This window comes from Nomascus leucogenys, chromosome 5 (genome assembly GCF_006542625.1).
Source record: "Nomascus leucogenys isolate Asia chromosome 5, Asia_NLE_v1, whole genome shotgun sequence".
NCBI classification, from domain to species: domain Eukaryota; kingdom Metazoa; phylum Chordata; class Mammalia; order Primates; family Hylobatidae; genus Nomascus; species Nomascus leucogenys.
In genome coordinates, this window is record NC_044385.1 from 14715408 (window position 1) to 14734816 (window position 19409).

The following is a 19409-nucleotide window of genomic DNA, read 5'->3' on the forward strand; positions in this document are numbered from 1 at the left end:
TATTGTATTTTCATGTTCATTCCATTCAAACTATTTTTCACTCTTTTGTGATTTATTGTGATAAATGATATTTATTTATTTACTTATGGATTATTTGGATGTTTTGTTTAATTTCCAAATATCTGGGGATTGTTTAAATATGTTTCTGCTGTAATTTTTTTAAAAATTGTGTTGTGGTCAGAAATCAATATATAATTTCAATTATTTAAATATTTTGGGACTTGTTTTATGTTACAGAATATGGTCTATCTTGATGAATGTTTCACATGCAATTGTAAAGAATTTGTAGTTTCTGGGTTTGGAATCCAGTTTTATATAAACGTTAGGCCAAGTCAAATGATAGGCCTTCTATATCCTTATTAAAATTTTTGCCTACTTTTTCTGACAAGTATTGAGAGAGGGTTGAAATCTCTGACTATAACTGTGGATTTGTCTATTTCTCTTTCAATTCTATCAATTTTTGCTTCATGAGTTTGAAGTTCTGTTACCAGGTTGTCTTAGTTCGTTTGTGTTGCTATACAGGAATACGTAAGGCTGGGTAATGTATAAAGAAAAGAGGTTTATTTGGCTCACAGTTCTGCAGGCTGTACAAGAAGCATGGTACCAGCATCTGCTTCTGGGGAGGGCTTCAGGCTGCTTCCACTCATGGTGGAAGGTGAAGGGGAGCAAGCATCATATGGAGAGAGAGAGGTGGAGAGATGGGGGAAGAGGTGCCAGATTCTTTTCAACAACCTGTTCTCGTCGAAATGAATCAAGCGAGAACTCACTCATTACCACAAGGTGGCAAGAACTTATTCCTGAGGGATCCACCCCTATGACCCAAACAGCTCCCATCAGGCACCAACTCCAACACTGGGAATCCAATAACAATATGAGTTTTTGAGCAGACAAATATTCAAAGGATATCAAAGACACATACATAATTAGGATTTTTATGTCCTTTTCATGAATTGTTTCCTTTATTGTTATGGAATGTCTCCCTTCATTCCTGGTAACATCCCTTGTTTCATTTTATTTATTTATTTATTTATTTTGAGATGGAGTTTCACTCTTGTCACTCAGGCTGGAGTGCAGTGGTGCGATCTTGGCTCACTGCAATCACCACCTCCCAGGTTCAAGTGATTCTCCTGCCTCAGCCTCCTGAGTAGCTGGGCTTAGAGGTGCCCACCAACATGCCTGGCTAATTTTTGTATTTTTTTTCCTTTTTTTAATAAAGATTGGGATTCACTGTGTTGTCCAGGCTGGTCTCAAACTCCTGACCTCAGGTGATCCACCCCCCTCAGCCTCCCAAAGTTCTGGGATTACAGGTGTGAGCCACCACACCCAGCCACATCCCTTGTTTTAAAGTTTACTTTGCTTGTATTATTGTAGTCTCTCCAGCATCCTTATGTTTGTGTAACAGATCTGTATTCAACTGGGTTCCTTTCAGGAAGACTTACTTTTTTAAGTCCAGACTAACAATCTCTGTTTTAATATGTTTTGAATATTTCTATTTATTGCAAATATCAGTATGGTTAAAATAAATCTGTATTCTCTTCCTTTTTATGTTTTTTTTCTTTTTCTGCCTTTTTTGAATTAATTGATTGATATTCAGTATTCGACTATCGCAGCTATTGTCTTATTAGTTACACCTCTTTGTTTTACTTTCATAATGATAACTGCATGGTTAGCTATATGCATGTTTAAATTTTCATGGTCTATAATTAAATAATATTATACCCCTTCACATTTAATCTCTAACTTTAATATAAAGTATTAAAGTTTAATACTTTATAACTTTATAATTCCATTTCTTCTTGTAATCCTTTGCACTATCATTGTTATACATGTCACTTCTATATGTTTTGTGAAAACTTTACAAAACATGTAGAAGTAAAATGTATAACAAAAACATTTTAAAACAAAACAAAACTTTATTATTTTTACATTAAATGGTAAATAACCTTTCAAAAGTTTTTTTGAATGGGAAAAATGTTTTTAATATATGGGTTATTTACAACAGACTTACTATCTTTGATGCTCTCCATATCTTTCTAAGGATTCATATTTTCACCTGGTTTCCTTTCGGTAAATAACTTGCTTTAATGTTTCTTGTAGTGCAGATCTGCTAGTGATTTCTCTCTGCTTTCATTTGTTTGAAAAAGCCTTTATTTCAGCCCATTTTTTTTCTCAAATATTTTTTCCGTCCTCTCATTTCTCTTACTTCTGGGACTCCATTTACATGGTAGATTCCTTGATACTGTCATGGAGGCTCCATTTTTTCTAGTATTTTCTCTCTTTGATAGCTCCTATTGCCATAACTACAAGTTCACTGATTGTTTCTTCTTTACATCCCAATTGACTGTTAATCCAATTCAATATATTTTTCAATTTAGATTATTGTATTTTCCACCTTTAGACATTTTATGTTGTACTTTGTTTTAGTTGTGGTAAAATATGTGTAACCAAAAAAATTTGCATTTTAACCATTTTTAAGAGTACAGTTCAATGGTTTTAAACATTGCTGTCCAATCATCCCCACTATCCACCACCACAACTTTTTCATGATCCCAAATTAAAACTCTATGCTCATTAAACACTCACTCCCCATTTCCTCCTCCCCTCTGGCCTTTGGCAACCACCATTCTACTTTCTGCTTCTGTGGATTTTACTACTTTAGAAATATCTTATGAGTGGAATCATACAGTATTTGTTATTTTGTGACAGCCTTCTTTTACTTAACTAAATGTCTTCAAGGTTCATCCATGTGAGAGCATGTTTCAGAACTTCCTTCCTTTTTAGGGCTGAATAATATTTCGTTGTATGGATATATCACATTTTGTTTATACGTTCATCCATCTATGGACACTTGGGTTGCTTACACCCCTTGGCTATCATGAATAATATTGGTATTAACATGGATATACAAATATCTGTTCAAGTCCCTGCTTTCAAATATTTTGTGTATATAACAAGAAATGGAGTTGCAGGATCATATAGTAATTCTATTTTTAATTTTCTGAAGAATTGCCATACTGTTTTCCACAGTGGCTGCACCATTGCCTACCACCAGTGCACAAGTTTCCCAGTTTCTCTAGATCCTTGCCAACACTTGATATTTTTTGTTTGTTTGCTTATAATATCCATCCGAATGGTTGCAAAGTGATATCTCATGGTTTCGATTTGTATTTCTCTAATGATTAATGACATTAGGTATCTTTTCATGTGCCTATTAACCATTTGTTTTTTGTTTATTTATTTATTTTGATACAGGGTCTTGCTCTGTCACCCAGGCTGTTGTGTAATGGTGCAAACACGGCTCACTGCAGCCTCAGCTTCCCAGCTCCAGCCTCAGGCTCCCAAGTAGCTCGGGCCACAGGCACACGCCACCAGGCCCGGCTAATTTGTATTTGTAGTTTTGGTATAGATGGGGTTTTGCCATGTTTCCTAGGCTGGTCTTGAACTCAATTTATCCACCTGAATTGGACTCCAAAAGTGCTGAGATTACAGACCTGAGCCACCACGCCTGGCCAGTTGGCCATTTGTGTATCTTCTTTGGAGAAATGTCTATTTTCCTCCTTTGCCCATTTTAAAAAATAAATTGTCAATATATTGTTGCTGTTGAGTGCAGGAGTTCTTTATGTATTCTGAGTATTAACCCCTTAATAGATACATGATTTGCAAATATTTTCTCCCATTCTGGGGTTACCTTTATACTCTGTTGATAGTACCTACTGTGTATGTTATTTTATTTTATTTTATTTTAGATGGAGTTTCACTCTTGTTGCCCAGGCTGGAGTACAGTGGTGCGATCTCAGCTCACTGCAACCTCCGCCTCCAGGGTTCAAATGATTCTCCTGCCTCAGCCTCCCGAGTAGATGGGATTACAGGCATGGGCCACCACACCCGGCTAATATATTTTTTTGTATTTTTAGTAAGATGGAGTTTCTCCATGTTGATCAGGGTGGTCTCAAACTCCCGACCTCAGGTGATCTGCCCGCCTCGGCCCCCCAAAGTGCTGGGATTACAGGTGTGAGCCTCTGTGCCCGGCCCCTATTGTGTTTTTTTATATCTGCCATTTCTATTCTCATTATGCTCATGTTTTCTTTTAAATATTTGAGCATTTTCATAATAGCTTTTTAACTTGTATTTCTAATTCTGTCATTTCTTTTTCTATGAATCTATTACTAGAGATTTTTTTTTTCTCTTGGTAATAATGAGTTGTATTTTCCTGTTCTTAGCATACCCACTAATTTTTATTGTTGGTGCTGGACACTGTGAATTTTACATTGATGAATTCTAAATTTTGTTGCATTTATTTAAGCAATATTAGGCTTTTTCCTGGAGGGCCACTTCATTATTTTCAGACCTGTTTGGTCCTTTAGAGACTCATTTTTAATCATTTTTACAGTGGATCTCCAGTAGCCTTTATTCAGGGGCTGGTTTAGCTCCTCTCTTAATAGATGGCCCTTCTGCGGTCTCTACTGACTGTGTCTTCTTTTCAATAAGGTGTCTCTACCATAGCTTGAGTGAATGTAAACAGCTCATAACCTTGTGTGTTCTGGGGATGAGTAGGCCTACAGCTCCCAGCAATTGCTATCTCCTTGGAAGCTGTTTGTTCCTCTGGCCTCCTTGGAGACTTTTCCCATGCACGTGCAAATTGGGATTTAGCCAAAACTCAGCAGGAGTTTGGAGACCACCTATGTAAGTTAGCTTATTTTGTGCTTGGCAGCAAACGTCTCCTGTCATCTACGTATCTGTTCTTGAATTTATTATAATTGTTGTACCATTTGAAGAGTACAGTCCTGTACTTTGTATCTAAAAAACAGATTTCTGCATACCTTCTTACATAAAATTGCATGCGCAAGTTATTACTCTGGTACACATGCTTTATTCTCAAATAATTGCTAGAGAAAGGTGAGTTTCTGCATGGCTTGTGCTCTCATTAAATATAAGGTTCAGCAGCACAATTTGAGAAAATAGAAAGTATAACTTTGGCATTTACTGTAAGTTTTAGGTTTCTTGCTGACTTTTATATTTATGATATGAAATGCATGCAATCATTAGATATTATTAGTAAGTCAAATCTAAAGAAAAATAATTCTTATTTCTTTTACATGCTGGTAAGCCAACTTAAATTGTGTTTTGAGATTGCAAAGCTAATTTTTGACAAAATCTTTCCATTAGTTGTCACTTATGTGTGAATGAGGATTTTCTCAATTCTAGTTTAACCAAAATAAACTACTGAAATAAATTGTATGCTATTACTAATTTAATACCACAACTTTCATTTACTAATTCAATTTAAAATGTTATGTTCTTTAAAAAAGGTGCATAGTTCTCACTCATCAGTTTTATAAAAAATACATGTTGTAGTTTTACGTATCTAATATTTTTACTGATTAAAAAAAGCATTTAAAAATTTATTTGCCTTACCAAAGTTCTAATAAGATTTCATTTTATAAAAAGGTTTTACAGCTGAAATAAAAGTTACAAAATATGGAACCTCAATTCATTTCTTAGAAAGCTCTAATTTCTGACCATTTGGTTTGAAAAAGGTTCTAGGCACCCCTAACTGGTGGAAAACAAATAGAAAAAAAGTTTAAAGTCATGATTTGAATACTTATACATAATGTAATGTTATTGATCTCATTTTCTATTGTCGTGAAAAGCCCATCTGAAATTAAGAGGAAAATATCACTGATTGGACTGCATGACCAAAGGAAATGTTGATGCTATATAAATGTCATCAGACAATAAATATAGATACAATTCCATATAAATATATTACAACATGAAAAAGGTAGTTGATTACACATTGAAATCAGTGTGTCTTAATGTGAGATCCAAGAAATATTAAATGATCCATAAATGGACTTTAGGGGTTCTATGGATCACCCAAAATGGTATCAAAATGTTGCGTACGTAAATATTTTTCTCTGGGGAGAAGGCCCACGGATTCCATTGAATACTCAAAGAAGTCAGTGCCCCCAAAGCATTAGGTGTCACTCACTTTTTAACATTAAAGGGGTAACTTTTAAATAGGTATCAATAATTGCACATACCCTTGACCAAGTAATTATCATGCATGGGAATCAATCCAAAGGTAATATTTGATGTAAGTAGATAGATATTTAATCATAGTAATGGTTAATATTGACTGATGGCTTACTGTGTGCCAGGGATTGTGCCAGGCATGCATTTTCTTATTTAATCCCCATTTGAACTGTATAAGATAGATACTATTATTATTGTTATATCATCTTAGGAAAATGAGACTTTTGGAGTTTATAAAACTCACCCAAAGACACCGAAGTTAGTAGGGTCATAGCACTGTAAAAATTTGAATCCAGGCAATCTGACTTAGATCTGGACTCAACAATTACAAGAAGCTGAAAAAGAATGCTTATCAGACTGTTTTATATAATGGTGATAAACGCTAAGTTATGATACAACCATAAGATAGGGTACCATACGGCCATTAAAACTCTTGTTGTAGGAAAATGTTGATTGACAATGGCAATGTTCTCCATAGATGGCTGCATGAAAAACAAGAACGGTATGTTTTGCTTTTAAATGCTTATTCTTGTAACTATATACATAGAGAAAGAAAATGGAAAAACGTAGACAAAAATGTTAAAATGTTAACAGTGTTTATCTCTAGGTGATATAATTTCACATTATTTTGTGCTTTACTGCGATGTCCATATTTTATCAATTCAGATTTATTTCTTTTGTAATTATCGTATAGAACACAGCAGTACTGTTATTTCAGTCCATTTCAGTGGATAGCGAGATTTGTGGACAAAATGTCACATTAAAACGTAGTTGGCTGGGCGCTGTGGCTCATGCCTGTAATCCCAGCACTTCGGGAGGCCCAGGCGGGTGGATCACAAATTCAGGAGATTGAGAGCATCCTGGCTAACACAGTGAAACCCTGTCTCTACTAAAAATACAAAAAAATTAGCTGGGTGTGGTGGCGGGCGCCTGTAGTCCCAGCTGCTGGGGAGGCTGAGGCAGGAGAATGACGTGAACCCGGGAGGCAGAGCTTGCAGTGAGCCAAGATCCCACCACTGCACTCCAGCCTGGGAGACAGAGCGAGATTCCTTCTCAAAAAAATAAATAAATAAAATAAAAATAAAAGGTAGTTTATGTAACCTCATTTCCTCTCAATGTTTTATTTATTTATTTTGGAGGGAGTGTGTGGTCATCGATCTTTAATATGTGATATTGGTCCCCGGAAAGTGAGTATCCTCAGGCATAATTACCATGTATAAAGCCAATACCTGTCTTTACCTTAAAAGAAGAAATGTGTTGCTTTGCATTACTGTTAATAATCATGAAATTCTGCATGACATATAACGGAATCAAAAGAACTGACGCACTGTCAGACCTGGATCAGTAAGACATGGGGTGTTGGGATGGAAAACAGTGATGCCACCAATTCACACATCCTTGGACACCAAATGTAATAGGCCTTGTTATAACATTGGACACGCTTTATAAAGAACCTTCAGGGCCAGGTGCAATGGCTCACGCCTGTAATCCCAGCACTTTTGGAGGCCGAGGCGGGGGGATCACGAGGTCAAGAGATCGAGACTAGCTTGGCTAACATGATGAAACCCCATCTCTACTAAAAATACAAAAATTAGTTAGGCATGGTGGTGCACACCTGTAGTCCCAGCTACTCGGGAAGCTGAGGCAGGACAATCTCTTGAACCCGGGAGGTGGAGGTTGCAGTGAGCTGAGATCTCTCCACTGCACTCCAGCCTGGTGACAGAGTGAGACTCTGTCTCAAAAAAAAGAAAAAAAAGAAAAAAAAAGAACCGTCAGAAGGAAAGGAACGACACCCGCCCAGAACATTTCAGGATGATTTGTAATAATTAAAAGCACCAAAGAGAATCGTAAATGCAGTGATGTGAGACAAGCAAATTGAGGGAGATTTCTACCATTGTCTCACATATGTTTTTATGATGCACAAGAGAGATTGCCATCTTTAAACTACATAAAATATTAATGCATTCTTTAATTTTGTTAATCTTCTGTTAGTGAGAAAAAGTTCCATATTGTGTAAGCAGGAGATGATGACCAGAGGTGAAGGAGACTTGTTATCTAAGGAGTCCCTTCTCCACCCTGTCATTTTAAGTGCTATCCTCCTTTGAAAGTGAATCATTTTGGTAAGCTAAATAATCTTGATATTGGGGTGTGAGTGTGTGTGAGTGTATGTGTGTAAGTATTTATGTGTTGTGTATACTGGCTGTGTATAAGTGTGTTATAAGTATAAGTGTATTGTGTATGTTTACGTGTACATTGTGCATATAAGTGTGTATGTATTATGTGTGTGTTTGTGTTTAAGTGTGTTATGAGTGTGTTGTGTGTATAAGTGTGCATTGTGAGTGTGTTCTGTGTGTTTTCATGGCGTGTGCATAAGTGTGTGTATAGGTGTGTGTTATGTATACGTGTTATGGATATTATGCATTGTGTGTGTCTTTTGTGTGTTTGTGTGGTGTGTATGTGTGTGTGATATCTACAGTGATAAAATTGTATCTCCTGGGTCCTTGTCAGTATCCAGTTTTTGGCTTTGTCTATAGATGTGAAGTAGGGGTATCTCTTGCTGGGAGGTGAAGCCGGCTGGGCTTCTGGGTCGGGTGGGGACTTGGAAAACTTTTCTGTCTAGCTAAAGGATTGTAAACACACCAATCGGTGCTGTGTCTACCTAAAGTTTTGTAAATGCACCAATCAGCACTCTGTAAAAACGCCCCAATCAGTGCTCTGTGTCTAGCTAAAGGTTTGTAAACGCACAATCAGTACTCTGTAAAAACGCACCAATCAGCAGGACGTGGGCGGGGCCAAATAAGGGAATAAACGCTGGCCACTAGAGCCAGCAGTGGCAACCCGCTGGGGTTCTCTTCCTTGCTGTGGAAGCTTAGTTCTTTCGCTCTTCATAGTAAATCTCGCTGCTGCTCACTGTTTGTGTCCGCACTACCTTTATGAGCTGGAATACTCACTGTGAAGTTCTACAGCTTCACTCCTCAAGTCAGTGAGACCACGAACCCACTGGGAGGAACCAACAACTCCAGAGGCTTCACCTTTAAGAGCTGCAACACTCACTGCGAAGGTCTGCGGCTTCATTCCTGAGGTGAGTGAGACCACGAACCCACCGGAAGGAGGAAACTCCGGACACATCTGAACATCTGAAGGAACAAACTCCGGACACACCATCTTTAAGAACTGTAACACTCACCGCGAGGGTCTGCGGCTTCGTTCTTGAAGTCAGCGAGAACAAGAACCCACCGGAAGGAACCAATTCCGGACACATTGCCACTAAGTAAATAGCGTGTTGTGAGTGTGTATTGTGTGCTCCCAGTGTCCAGTATAAGACACAGCCTGTGACCAGTTTTCATTTATAAAATGACTATTAGAGGACATTTCTTAAGCAGGTACTATTTTTAGATGGGTTGTTGAATGCAGCAGGGAAGTCCGCTTTCATCCTATGTCTGAGGGTGATGGGCCACCTGCTACTTGAAACATTTTGGTTCAATTCCACCTAGGCTGAATTTGGAGATCTGACCTAGCTAGGAAACTCCTTCCTTACTCGGAACAGATGTACAGAAAAGATACGTTTATAAACACCTCCTTGTTGTTTCTGTGTAACTATTACTGAAAAACCACTTCCTTTGCTCCCCTCATCTTTCCAGTATCTTTCTAAATCACGTCCACTGTTATTATGCTCTTTTCTGCGAAGGCTATAAATTCGGCTGCAATTCAAGTAATCCACTGTGTTGGGCTTCCTTGTCTGTGAAGTAATATGAATAGAGTGCCATCTAGTGATCAGAAAGAAGACAGCAGAAACCCAGCCCAAAGGGTTCCACAGGAGCCTTTCACGTTTGCAAACAGACATGTTGAGTTTGGGTGATAAAGAGATGGGAGGAACAATTATTACCAAATTCACGAAATCATGTTTGCCGTTCTATAAATACCTACCTGTTTCAGAGAAAAAGACTTGGCTATTTGAAAAATTCAATACCTGTTAAGCAATAAGACCTACGCATTTTTCCAGTTTTTACACAACCATGGGTCACTATGGCTCACCTGATCAAATATAAGTAAAAACTTATTGGTCTTGTGACAGAATCTTTTTTTCAAACAAATAACATTTTCCTACAGATTTATGCAATACATTTAGACTTGTATTTTCTGTAGAAAACATTTCTTAATAGAATACACTAAAACTTTTTGGAGAGGGTACATTAGAATATGTTCTGGCTTTTTGACATTTAGAGTGATAAAATTGTACCTCCTGGGTCCTTGTCAGTAGTCCAGATTTTGGCTATCTTTATAGCTGTGATATAGCAGTATCTCTTGCTACTAAGCAACCACTGCCAGGCTAGACTAACACCAGGAGGGACATGACATTGCTGACAGAGATCCTACAGCCATCTGTAGGCAGCAGATGGGGTGGGGCAAGGTGGCCACTGAGGCCTGGAAAATTAATGATTATGTCTGTGGTCAAATGACGATCAAATATAATATTGGTTCTCTGACCTATAGTTTTGGGGAATGGGGAACTTTTAAATATGGTGTGTGCAGTATGCTCGCTCTCTCCATACACTTGAGAAAAGAAAAGGAAGGAGGAAAAAGTAAGGAGTGGTGGCATGATCTAAGTCATGGTGTTATATTTCTGGATTGACATTGCCCCCTTGGGATTTTGTAGGTAGGTGGAGCTCCACAGGGCTGCTGCTTTTAATAAACCCGATGCACACCCAGCTTCTCTTCCCACTTCCACTTAGCAGGGACGTAAGTGCTGATAGCTCCAGGGAATGGCATAATTCTTAGATAATATTAGCCCAAAAACTTTTGTTATGAATTAAGAAAAGTATTTGAGAAGTTTGATGTGATCTTCACTGCTTTCTACTTTCTGAGTCTTTCTTACCCACAAGTTATGTTTCCTCTTTGCATCTCCTGTGGTTCTTTTTACTCTTTCCAAAAGAGCTTTTCTCAGTGTTTTCTCTTTACATTCTTTCCCTGAGCTATTTAACATCTTCAACTATCACCAAAATTCCGATGACTCCAGAATCTCTGTCCAGCTCCGACTTCTGTCTCAAATTCCAGCTCCACCTGGAATTTGCTCGTTGGATACCCCTAACTTTTTCCACCATTCAGAACTGCAGACGTTGCCTGTCCAAAACCAAGCACCAATCTCCTCATGTTTCCTTTCCTGTGGGTGGCCCAGAATCTCCCAGCTGGCTCAGCATTCTGCCCTAATGAACCTCTTGTTCTTTGCTTTCCACAGCCAGTTGTGCTGTTTGGAGGTTGAGAGGTTCTTCTCACATACCTCAGTCCTCTTTATTCTTGCTAGAAAAGCTGATTAAAAAAAAAAATCTTTTCCTCAGTGGCTCCAGTTTTCCCTTCTCAGATCTACTTGACATACTAAATATATGGCACTCTGTTATGGGCTGCGTTGTTTTTTATGGACTAAGTTGTGTACCCCTCAAATTTATCTGTTGAAATTCTAATACCCAGCCCCTCAGAATGGGACTGTATTTGGAGATAGGGCCTTTACAGAGGTGATAAGGAAAAAATGAGGTCATATGGGTGGGCTGATATGACTTCATTTTACCTTAATTAGCTCATAAGAGGAAATGCAGACACAGACACAGAGAGAGGGAAGACTATATTAGGACACAGTACAAAACAGGGAGAAAGGCCTCAGGAGAAACCAGCCCTGCAGACACCTTGATCTTGTTGATCTTGGATCTCTCACCTCCAGACTGCCTTTGGACTCCATCTGCAACAGCAACTCTTCTCTGAGTCTGCAGCCTACTGCCCTGCCCTGCACAATTCAGACTTGCCAGGCTCCACAAACATGTGAGCTAATTTCTCTCCTGTTTTTTTTTCTTTTCTTTCTTTCTTTCTTTTTCTTTCTTTTCTTTCTTTCTTTCTTTCTTTCTTTCTTCTTTCTTTCTTTCTTTCTTTCTTTCTTTCTTTCTTTCTTTCTCTTCTTCCTTCCTTCTTTCTTTCTTCTTTCTTTCTTTCTTCTCTCTTTCTCTTCCTTCCTTCCTTCCTTCCTTCCTTCTTCTTTCTTTCTTTCTTTCTTTCTCTCTCTTTCTTTCTCCTTCCTTCCTTTCTTCCTTCCTTCCATTGGGTTTTTTTTTTTTTTTTTTTTTTTTTGAGACAGAGTCTCACTCTGTCACCTAGGCTGGAGTGCAGTGGCATGATCTTGGCTCACTGCAACTTCTGCCTCCCAGGTTCAAGTAGCTCTCTGCCTCAGCCTCCTGAGTAGCTGGGATTACAGGTGCCTGCCACCACACCAGCTAATTTTTTGTATATATATTTTTTAGTAGAGACAGGGTTTCACCATATTGGCCAGGTTGGTCTTGAACTCCTGAAGGAGAAGGAAAAGGAAAAGGGGAAGGGGAAGGGGAAGGGGAAGGGGAGGGGAAGAAGAGGAAGAGGAAGGAGAAGGAGAAAAAGAAGAAAGAAGAAGAAGAAGAGGGAGGAGGAGGAGAAGGAGAAGAGGAAGAAAATAATAATAATAATTGCTGCTCAGGCTGGATTCAAATCCAGCAATTTATTTGATCTCTCTAAACTTCCATTTCATCATCTATAAAATGGGAATAATTCATTCAATCACTCTACAAAAACTTACCGAACAACTCTTAATGATACAAATACATTCATGATATTGCAACTTCAGAGTGACTTAGTAAAGGGAGACCTCTAATTTCCAGATGCTGTTGCCCTTTACTAAAAAGATTGAAGGAAGAGAAAATTCACTGGCGGGAGTGAATCCAGAACTTCACCTGGGCCGTGTCCAGGTTGAGATGTCTCTTAGACATCCAAGAAGAGGCAACGGCTAAGCAGCAGGATATATACAGGTGGAGTTCTAAGAATAGGATGGGTCGAGAGACAGAAATTTGGGGGAAAAAATGTATTTAAAGCCTATGGGATAAAAAACGTGAATTTAGATGTGTGATGTTAACATGGGCCAATCAGAAAAAAAAACTTCAAAAAGGAATTTGTGATCAGCTTTGTGAAATATTACCAACTTACAAGGAGGCAGTGTGAGGAGCTCTGAACCCACTCTCCTGGGAAACAAGCATATCTCGTTAAGAAAAAAAAAACTATTTGGAAAAACAAACACATTTAAAGCGTCTGGAAATTGTCTTAAGGACGTATAGCAAAAGAAGTCATCTTTATTTATTCATTTTTTAAACCTACTAAATCTTGGTAAAAACAGCAAGAGTCCATGACATTTGAGCTATGTTCTACTCCCTGTCTCCCTGCATACAACTCCTAAAATCCTTGCAATCTTCCTCACTACATCCCCACCCCCAATCCCAACTCAGCTTGGCAGAAACTCCACTCCAGACAGGTTTGGACAAAAAGACAGGACTTTCTGTTCCCTCAGCTCGCAATCATGGCATATGGCATTTCACTGGGTGACACAGAACACCAGCATTTCTTATCTCTTCCAACTCCACATTTAAGAGGCTAAATTTCTGGTGAGTGTGACCAAGAGGTCAAAGTCTCCTTTCCTCCACCCAGGCTCTACTCACAGGGTGGAGGCTCTATCCCAGGAAGAATCCTGGTTTCCCGACTGTCCTCACATGAGCTCCCTTGGAGAGCAGAGATTCCACTCTGTGAGAGGCAAGCCAAGAAGCTTAGAAGTTGCCCTCCCACCCAACACTCAACGTATGGCTCAAATATTTTGGCCAGAGGCAAAGATATTTCACAGGAACAGAGAGTTCCAAAGATGTCACCAAAGGAACTAATTTTATGTGAAAGTATGGTGAAGTGCAAGCCTCAGAACAGTCTCAAAAACCATGCTGTTCATTAAGAGCAACAAGCTAAACCATAGGCCATGGAGTTTATCAGAGAGAATTGTGAAAAGAGAAAGCTAACAGGATCCCTCCTGGGTCAGAACAAGCCTTAAAGATAGTCCCAAAACTACCCCTGCCTGAAATTAATTGGAGTAGACTGTGGAGCAAGGTATGCCCCAGGGCATAAGCAAAAATAATAGAGCAATCAGCCAGCAATTACTTGGTGTGATGTCAAATGAAGCAGACAGCTTATCAGAGAGATCGTGGAAAGAGACAGTTAAAGAGAGCTGTGCTAAAACCATGTCATCCCCGGGGGTGGTGTGCAGGGCCAAGCCTGAACCTTCTAAGGTGTGACACCAAAGGCTTCAAAGGCTTCATTTGGTGAAGGAAATAGATTTCACTAAAACAGTCTAGCAAATCACCATACAAATGAGCAAACAGCAACAAAAGCAAGACCTGGAGAGAGGGTGAAGGGAATTAGTATCCAAAGCTGCTACATTATACAGTTGACCCTTGAATAACATGAAGGTTAGGAGCACCAATACCCAACACTGTTGAAAATCCACACAAGACTTTTGGCTTCTCAAAAACTTAACTGCTAATAGCCTACTGTTGACCAGAAGCCTTACTGATAGTGTAAAAAGTCAATTAACATATTGTGTATGTTATATGTATCTTATACTATATTCTTACAATAAAGTAAGCTAGAGGAAAATGTTACTAAGAAAACCATATGGCAGAGAAAATGATTTTACTATTCGTTAAGTGGAAGTAGATCATCCTAAAGGTCTTCATCCTCATCGTCTTCATATTGAATAGGCTGAAAAGGAGGAGGAAAAGGAGCAGTTGGTCTTGCTGTGTCAGAGGTGGCAGAGGCAGAAGAGGTGGAGGAGGTGGAAGGGGAGGAAGGAGAGGCAGGTGCACTAGGTATAACCTTTACTGAAAACTATCTGAGCAAAAGTGGGCCTGCGCAGTTCAAATTTGTGTTGTTCAAGGGTCAACTGTATTACTGAGTGGAAGAAAGAAATTCAATTTTTTCTACTGTGCACTCACAACATGCTTCTGACACCAGATGGAGCTTGGGGGGCTTTTCTCACACATCAAGCAAGTGATAATTTCTGCAGCAGACACCAGATGTGTGTCCTCTAATTCAGTCCAATTCTGCCACTATCTACCTGGAGGTATCATCAGATCCCATAGGTTGAGGGCTCAGTCTCACAACATTGCTCCCTAATTTTGGTGCCAATAGCAAGCCCCAGGGTTTTTTTCACCTGTGCTTCTGACCTAGGAGCTATAAATCAGGGTTCCCAGGACCTCCTCCTTGGGTTCAATTAATTTGCTAGAGCTTCTCACAGAGCCTAGAAAAACACTTTTTGTTTACTGTAAAGGATATTACAAAAGAGAGAGATGAAGACATGTTTAAGGAGAGGTCAGGGGGGAGGCTTGTGGAGCTTCCATGCTCTCCCTGGGTGTGTCACCCTCCAGAAACCTCCACAAGTTCAGCTTTCTGGAAGCTCCCAAACTCTGTCGTTTTGGGATTATAAGGAGACTTTATTACATAGGCATAAGTGATTAAATCACTGACCATTGGCAACCAACTTAACCTTCAGCACTAGTGATGGATGGTGAGGCTGAAAGCTTCAACCCTCTAATCATGCCTTGGTCTTTCCAGTGACCAGCCCCATCTTGAAGCCATCTAGGAGCTGACAGCCACTAGTCAACTCATTAGCATACAAAAAGGCAGTTAACATTTTGGAGACTGCAAGGATTTTAAAAGTTGTATGCAGGGAGACAGGGATGAGGAACAAATATATTTCACAATATCACAATTACCTAAACTCAGTTTTCAGCAAAAAATGTGAGGCATACAAAGAAACAGGAAACCATAACCCATACAACGGAAGAAAAAGCAAACAAATAGCCTGTGAGAGGGCCCAGATTTCAGATTTAATAGCAAAGACTTCCAAGCAGCTGTTAGCAGTTGTTCAATTTACTAGAGGAAAACATGTTTAAAGAAGTACAGGAAGGTCTGATGACAATGTCTCATCAAATAGAGAAATACCAATACAGAGATAAAAAAGAACCATATGGAAATCATGGAGGTGAAAATGTAATAGCCCAAATGAAAAATTTACTAATGTTTTGACACTAAATTTGAACTAAAGAATCAGAGTTTGAAGACAGATCAATACAGATCATATAATCTGGAAAAAAAAGAATGAATGAAAATAAGCAGAGCCACAGACAAATGCTGGATTCACTAAGTACACCAGCATGTGTAATGGGAGTGGCAGAAGAAGAGAGGAAAAAGAGAAGAAAAAACTATTTGAAGATATAATGGCTGAAAACTTCTCAAATGTGCTGAAAACATGGATCTACACATTCAAGAAATTCAACAAACTCCAAAAAGTATATATGCAAAGAGATCCATAACCAGATGTGTCATGGCAAAAATGCTAAGAGCCAAAAACAAAGAGAAAATATGGAATGCAGCACGAGAAAAATGACTCAGGACTTTTCACAAGCTAGCAACTCTGCACGGAGCATCCCTCATCCAGTGGACATCCTGGCTTCCTCAGACACTTCCCTGACACCTCCCACCCACCCAAGATTAGATGAACTCCTTTAATGCTATCAAAGCCCCAGCTACTTCACCTTTTTTAAACACTCCCTTCACTTATTGTCAGAATTGGCCGCATAACTTGTTGAGGCCCTGTGCAAGATAAAAATGGGGGCTCCCTCTTTAAAAATTATTAAGAATTTCAAGATGATGTTCACAGAGCATTAAAGTCAGGCACAGGGACCATCTGAGTGTGAGGATCTGTGTGACTGCACAAGTCACATGATGTCCATGAAGTTGCCCTGAGCACAGTTTCTCATTAAAACCATCCAGGCAGGGGACAAGCCTTATCTTCCTTGCTCTCCGCTACATCTGGTGTCTCTTTCATGGTGCCTAACACAGTAGCCACTAAACGGGTTTGTCAGTGTATGGAAGCTCCTTAATCTAAACTACTTACAGTAAGTCCTCACTTAACATTTTCTATAGGTATTTGGAAACTGTGACTTTAAGCAAAACAAGGTAACACAAAACCAATTTCACTGTAGGTGAATTAATAAAAACAGCAGTTAAGTTCCTAGGCCATATTTCTGGTCACGAAAACACCACTAAATCTCTAAATAAAGACCCCAAACACTTCTGACACTAAATATTGAAATAAATGGGATCTATACATACATCTAAGATTAATAAAAACAATGTAAGCTAATTATATACCCAGCGATTCTTGTTCAGGGTTGCAGGTGGCCAGAGCCCATCCCAGCAGCTCAAGGCACAAGGTGGGAATCAACCCCATCCTATGGCAGGGCACACTCACACACACACCCACACTCTCACACTCAGACAATTGAGACACACCAGTTAACCTGACATGCATGTCTTTGGGATGTGGGAGGAAACCAGAGTCCCCTGAGAAAACCCACACAGACGTGGAGAAAGTGCACACCCCACAGACAGCAGCCCTGGCTGGGCATCAATTTTTTTTCCTCATTAATATTATAACAAAATGACACTGAATGAAACAATGTTATGTGTGGACCTGCTATAATTTGCTTGGTTGTAAAAGCAATAGCTAGTGTTTTGTGTTTTTTGTTTTTTGTTTTTTGAGACGGAGTCTCACTCTGTTGCCCAGGCTGGAGTGCAGTGGCACAATCTCGGCTCACGGCAAGCTCCACCTCCCGGGTTCATGCCATTCTCCTGCCTCAGCCTCCCGAGTAGCTGGGACTACAGGCGCCCGCCACCACAAAAAATAGCTAGTTTTTGTTCCACTCTCTGGTACCAATTACATTGTTTCATTCACAAATACTTCATCTTTCACTATGTTTCAGCATGTTGATCTTTGCAGAAGAATAGAGACAGCTTAAGCCCAATTAAATTATTTTATGTGTATATTGCAGTTCTTACATAATTTCACCATATTTATTGTCTTAGTCCATCTGGGCTGTTATAGCAAAATAACATAAAGTAGGTGGCTTCTAAACAACACACATTTATTGCTCACAGTTCTGGAGGCTGGGAAGTCCAAGATGATGGTGCTGGCAGACTCTGTGTCTGCTGTGGGCCTGTTTCCTAGCGTATATATAGCAACTTCTCACTGTGTCCTCACATGGTGTAAGGGGAAAACAGGTTCCTTCAGGCCTCTTTTAAAACGGCATTAACCCCATTCATGAGAGTTAATGATCTAATTACCTCCCACCTCTTAATTCCAAAACTTTGAGGGTTATGATTTCAACATAGGAATTTTGAGGGACATATTCAGACCATGGCATTTATGAACCTGTTGAACAGAATACCTCATTTCTCTGAGTTCATCTATCAGATACGCATGTTTTACTCCTTTCTATTGCATTTCACACTTACTTAGAAAGTTTTCCATTGTATTAACTGTTATTAGCTAATATAGTGTTTTATTTTTAAATAAGTACTGTGAAAGTTAATAATACAAATTGGGCAATTCTTGTCATACATACTCAATTAAATCAGAACTGAGGGGCCAGAGAGGAAAACACACTTGGGGGACATAACACCTACTCCATGAATTTATTTTCTCTAAGCCCAGCTGCTGAAATGGCCTGCTGTCACCCCAGGGCCAGTTTTACCTGGTAGCTGCTGAAGCAACCATTTGTGACTCTAAGACTTGTTTTAACTCCTGCCGTGACTCACCAACCAGAGCTTGCCGGAGTCCAAAAGCTTCTCTAGTGCCAATGAGCTTTCTTTCAAAACAATATGTAACAATTCTTTAATAAAACTCCTAACTGTCTCTTTGTTCTTTGGACATACTGAAGATCACCTGGTCTCTGTGTATGTCCTGAATTGCAATTCTTGCTTCCTAAATAAAACGTCTCAAATTTCAGTATTTATCGCTGTATCTTCTTTAACTTCAACAGTACTCATACATTTTTAGACTTTTGAACTTTTTGATGACAGAGAAACTACCTTAGCTTTAGATAACATTTTCAAAGCTCATTCGCAAGACGTCCTCATCTTCTACACCAAGCTTACAACTATTAACCACAGGTGTGAACAGGTAGATGGTGATCACTTGACTCAGACTGGGTCTTTGGAAATTTACCAAACCTTTCTGTGTCTGTTTCACATCTAATGCGATAGGAGTAGTATTACTTATCTCACAATTTTTTTTTTTTTTTTTTTTTTTTTTGAGACGAAGTCTCACTCTGTCACCAGGCTGGAGTGCAATGGTGTGATCCCAGCTGACTGCAACCTCCACCTCCCAGGTTCAAGCAATTCTTCTGCCTCAGCCTCCTGAGTAACTGGGATTACAGGTGCACACCATCATGCCAGGCTAATTTTTTGTATTTTTAGTAAAGAAGGGGTTTCACCATGTTGGCCAGGATGGTCTCGATCTCTTGACCTCTTGATCCGCCCACCTTGTGTCCCGAAAGTGCTGGGATTACAGGCGTGAGCCACCATGCCTGGCTTTATCTCACAATTTTTATTAAAGAGAATTACAGGAGTTGTCTTCTATAGGCACCTAGTAGGGTTCTCCATACTTAACAGATATTTAATGCACGTTACGTTTTGCTCCCTCC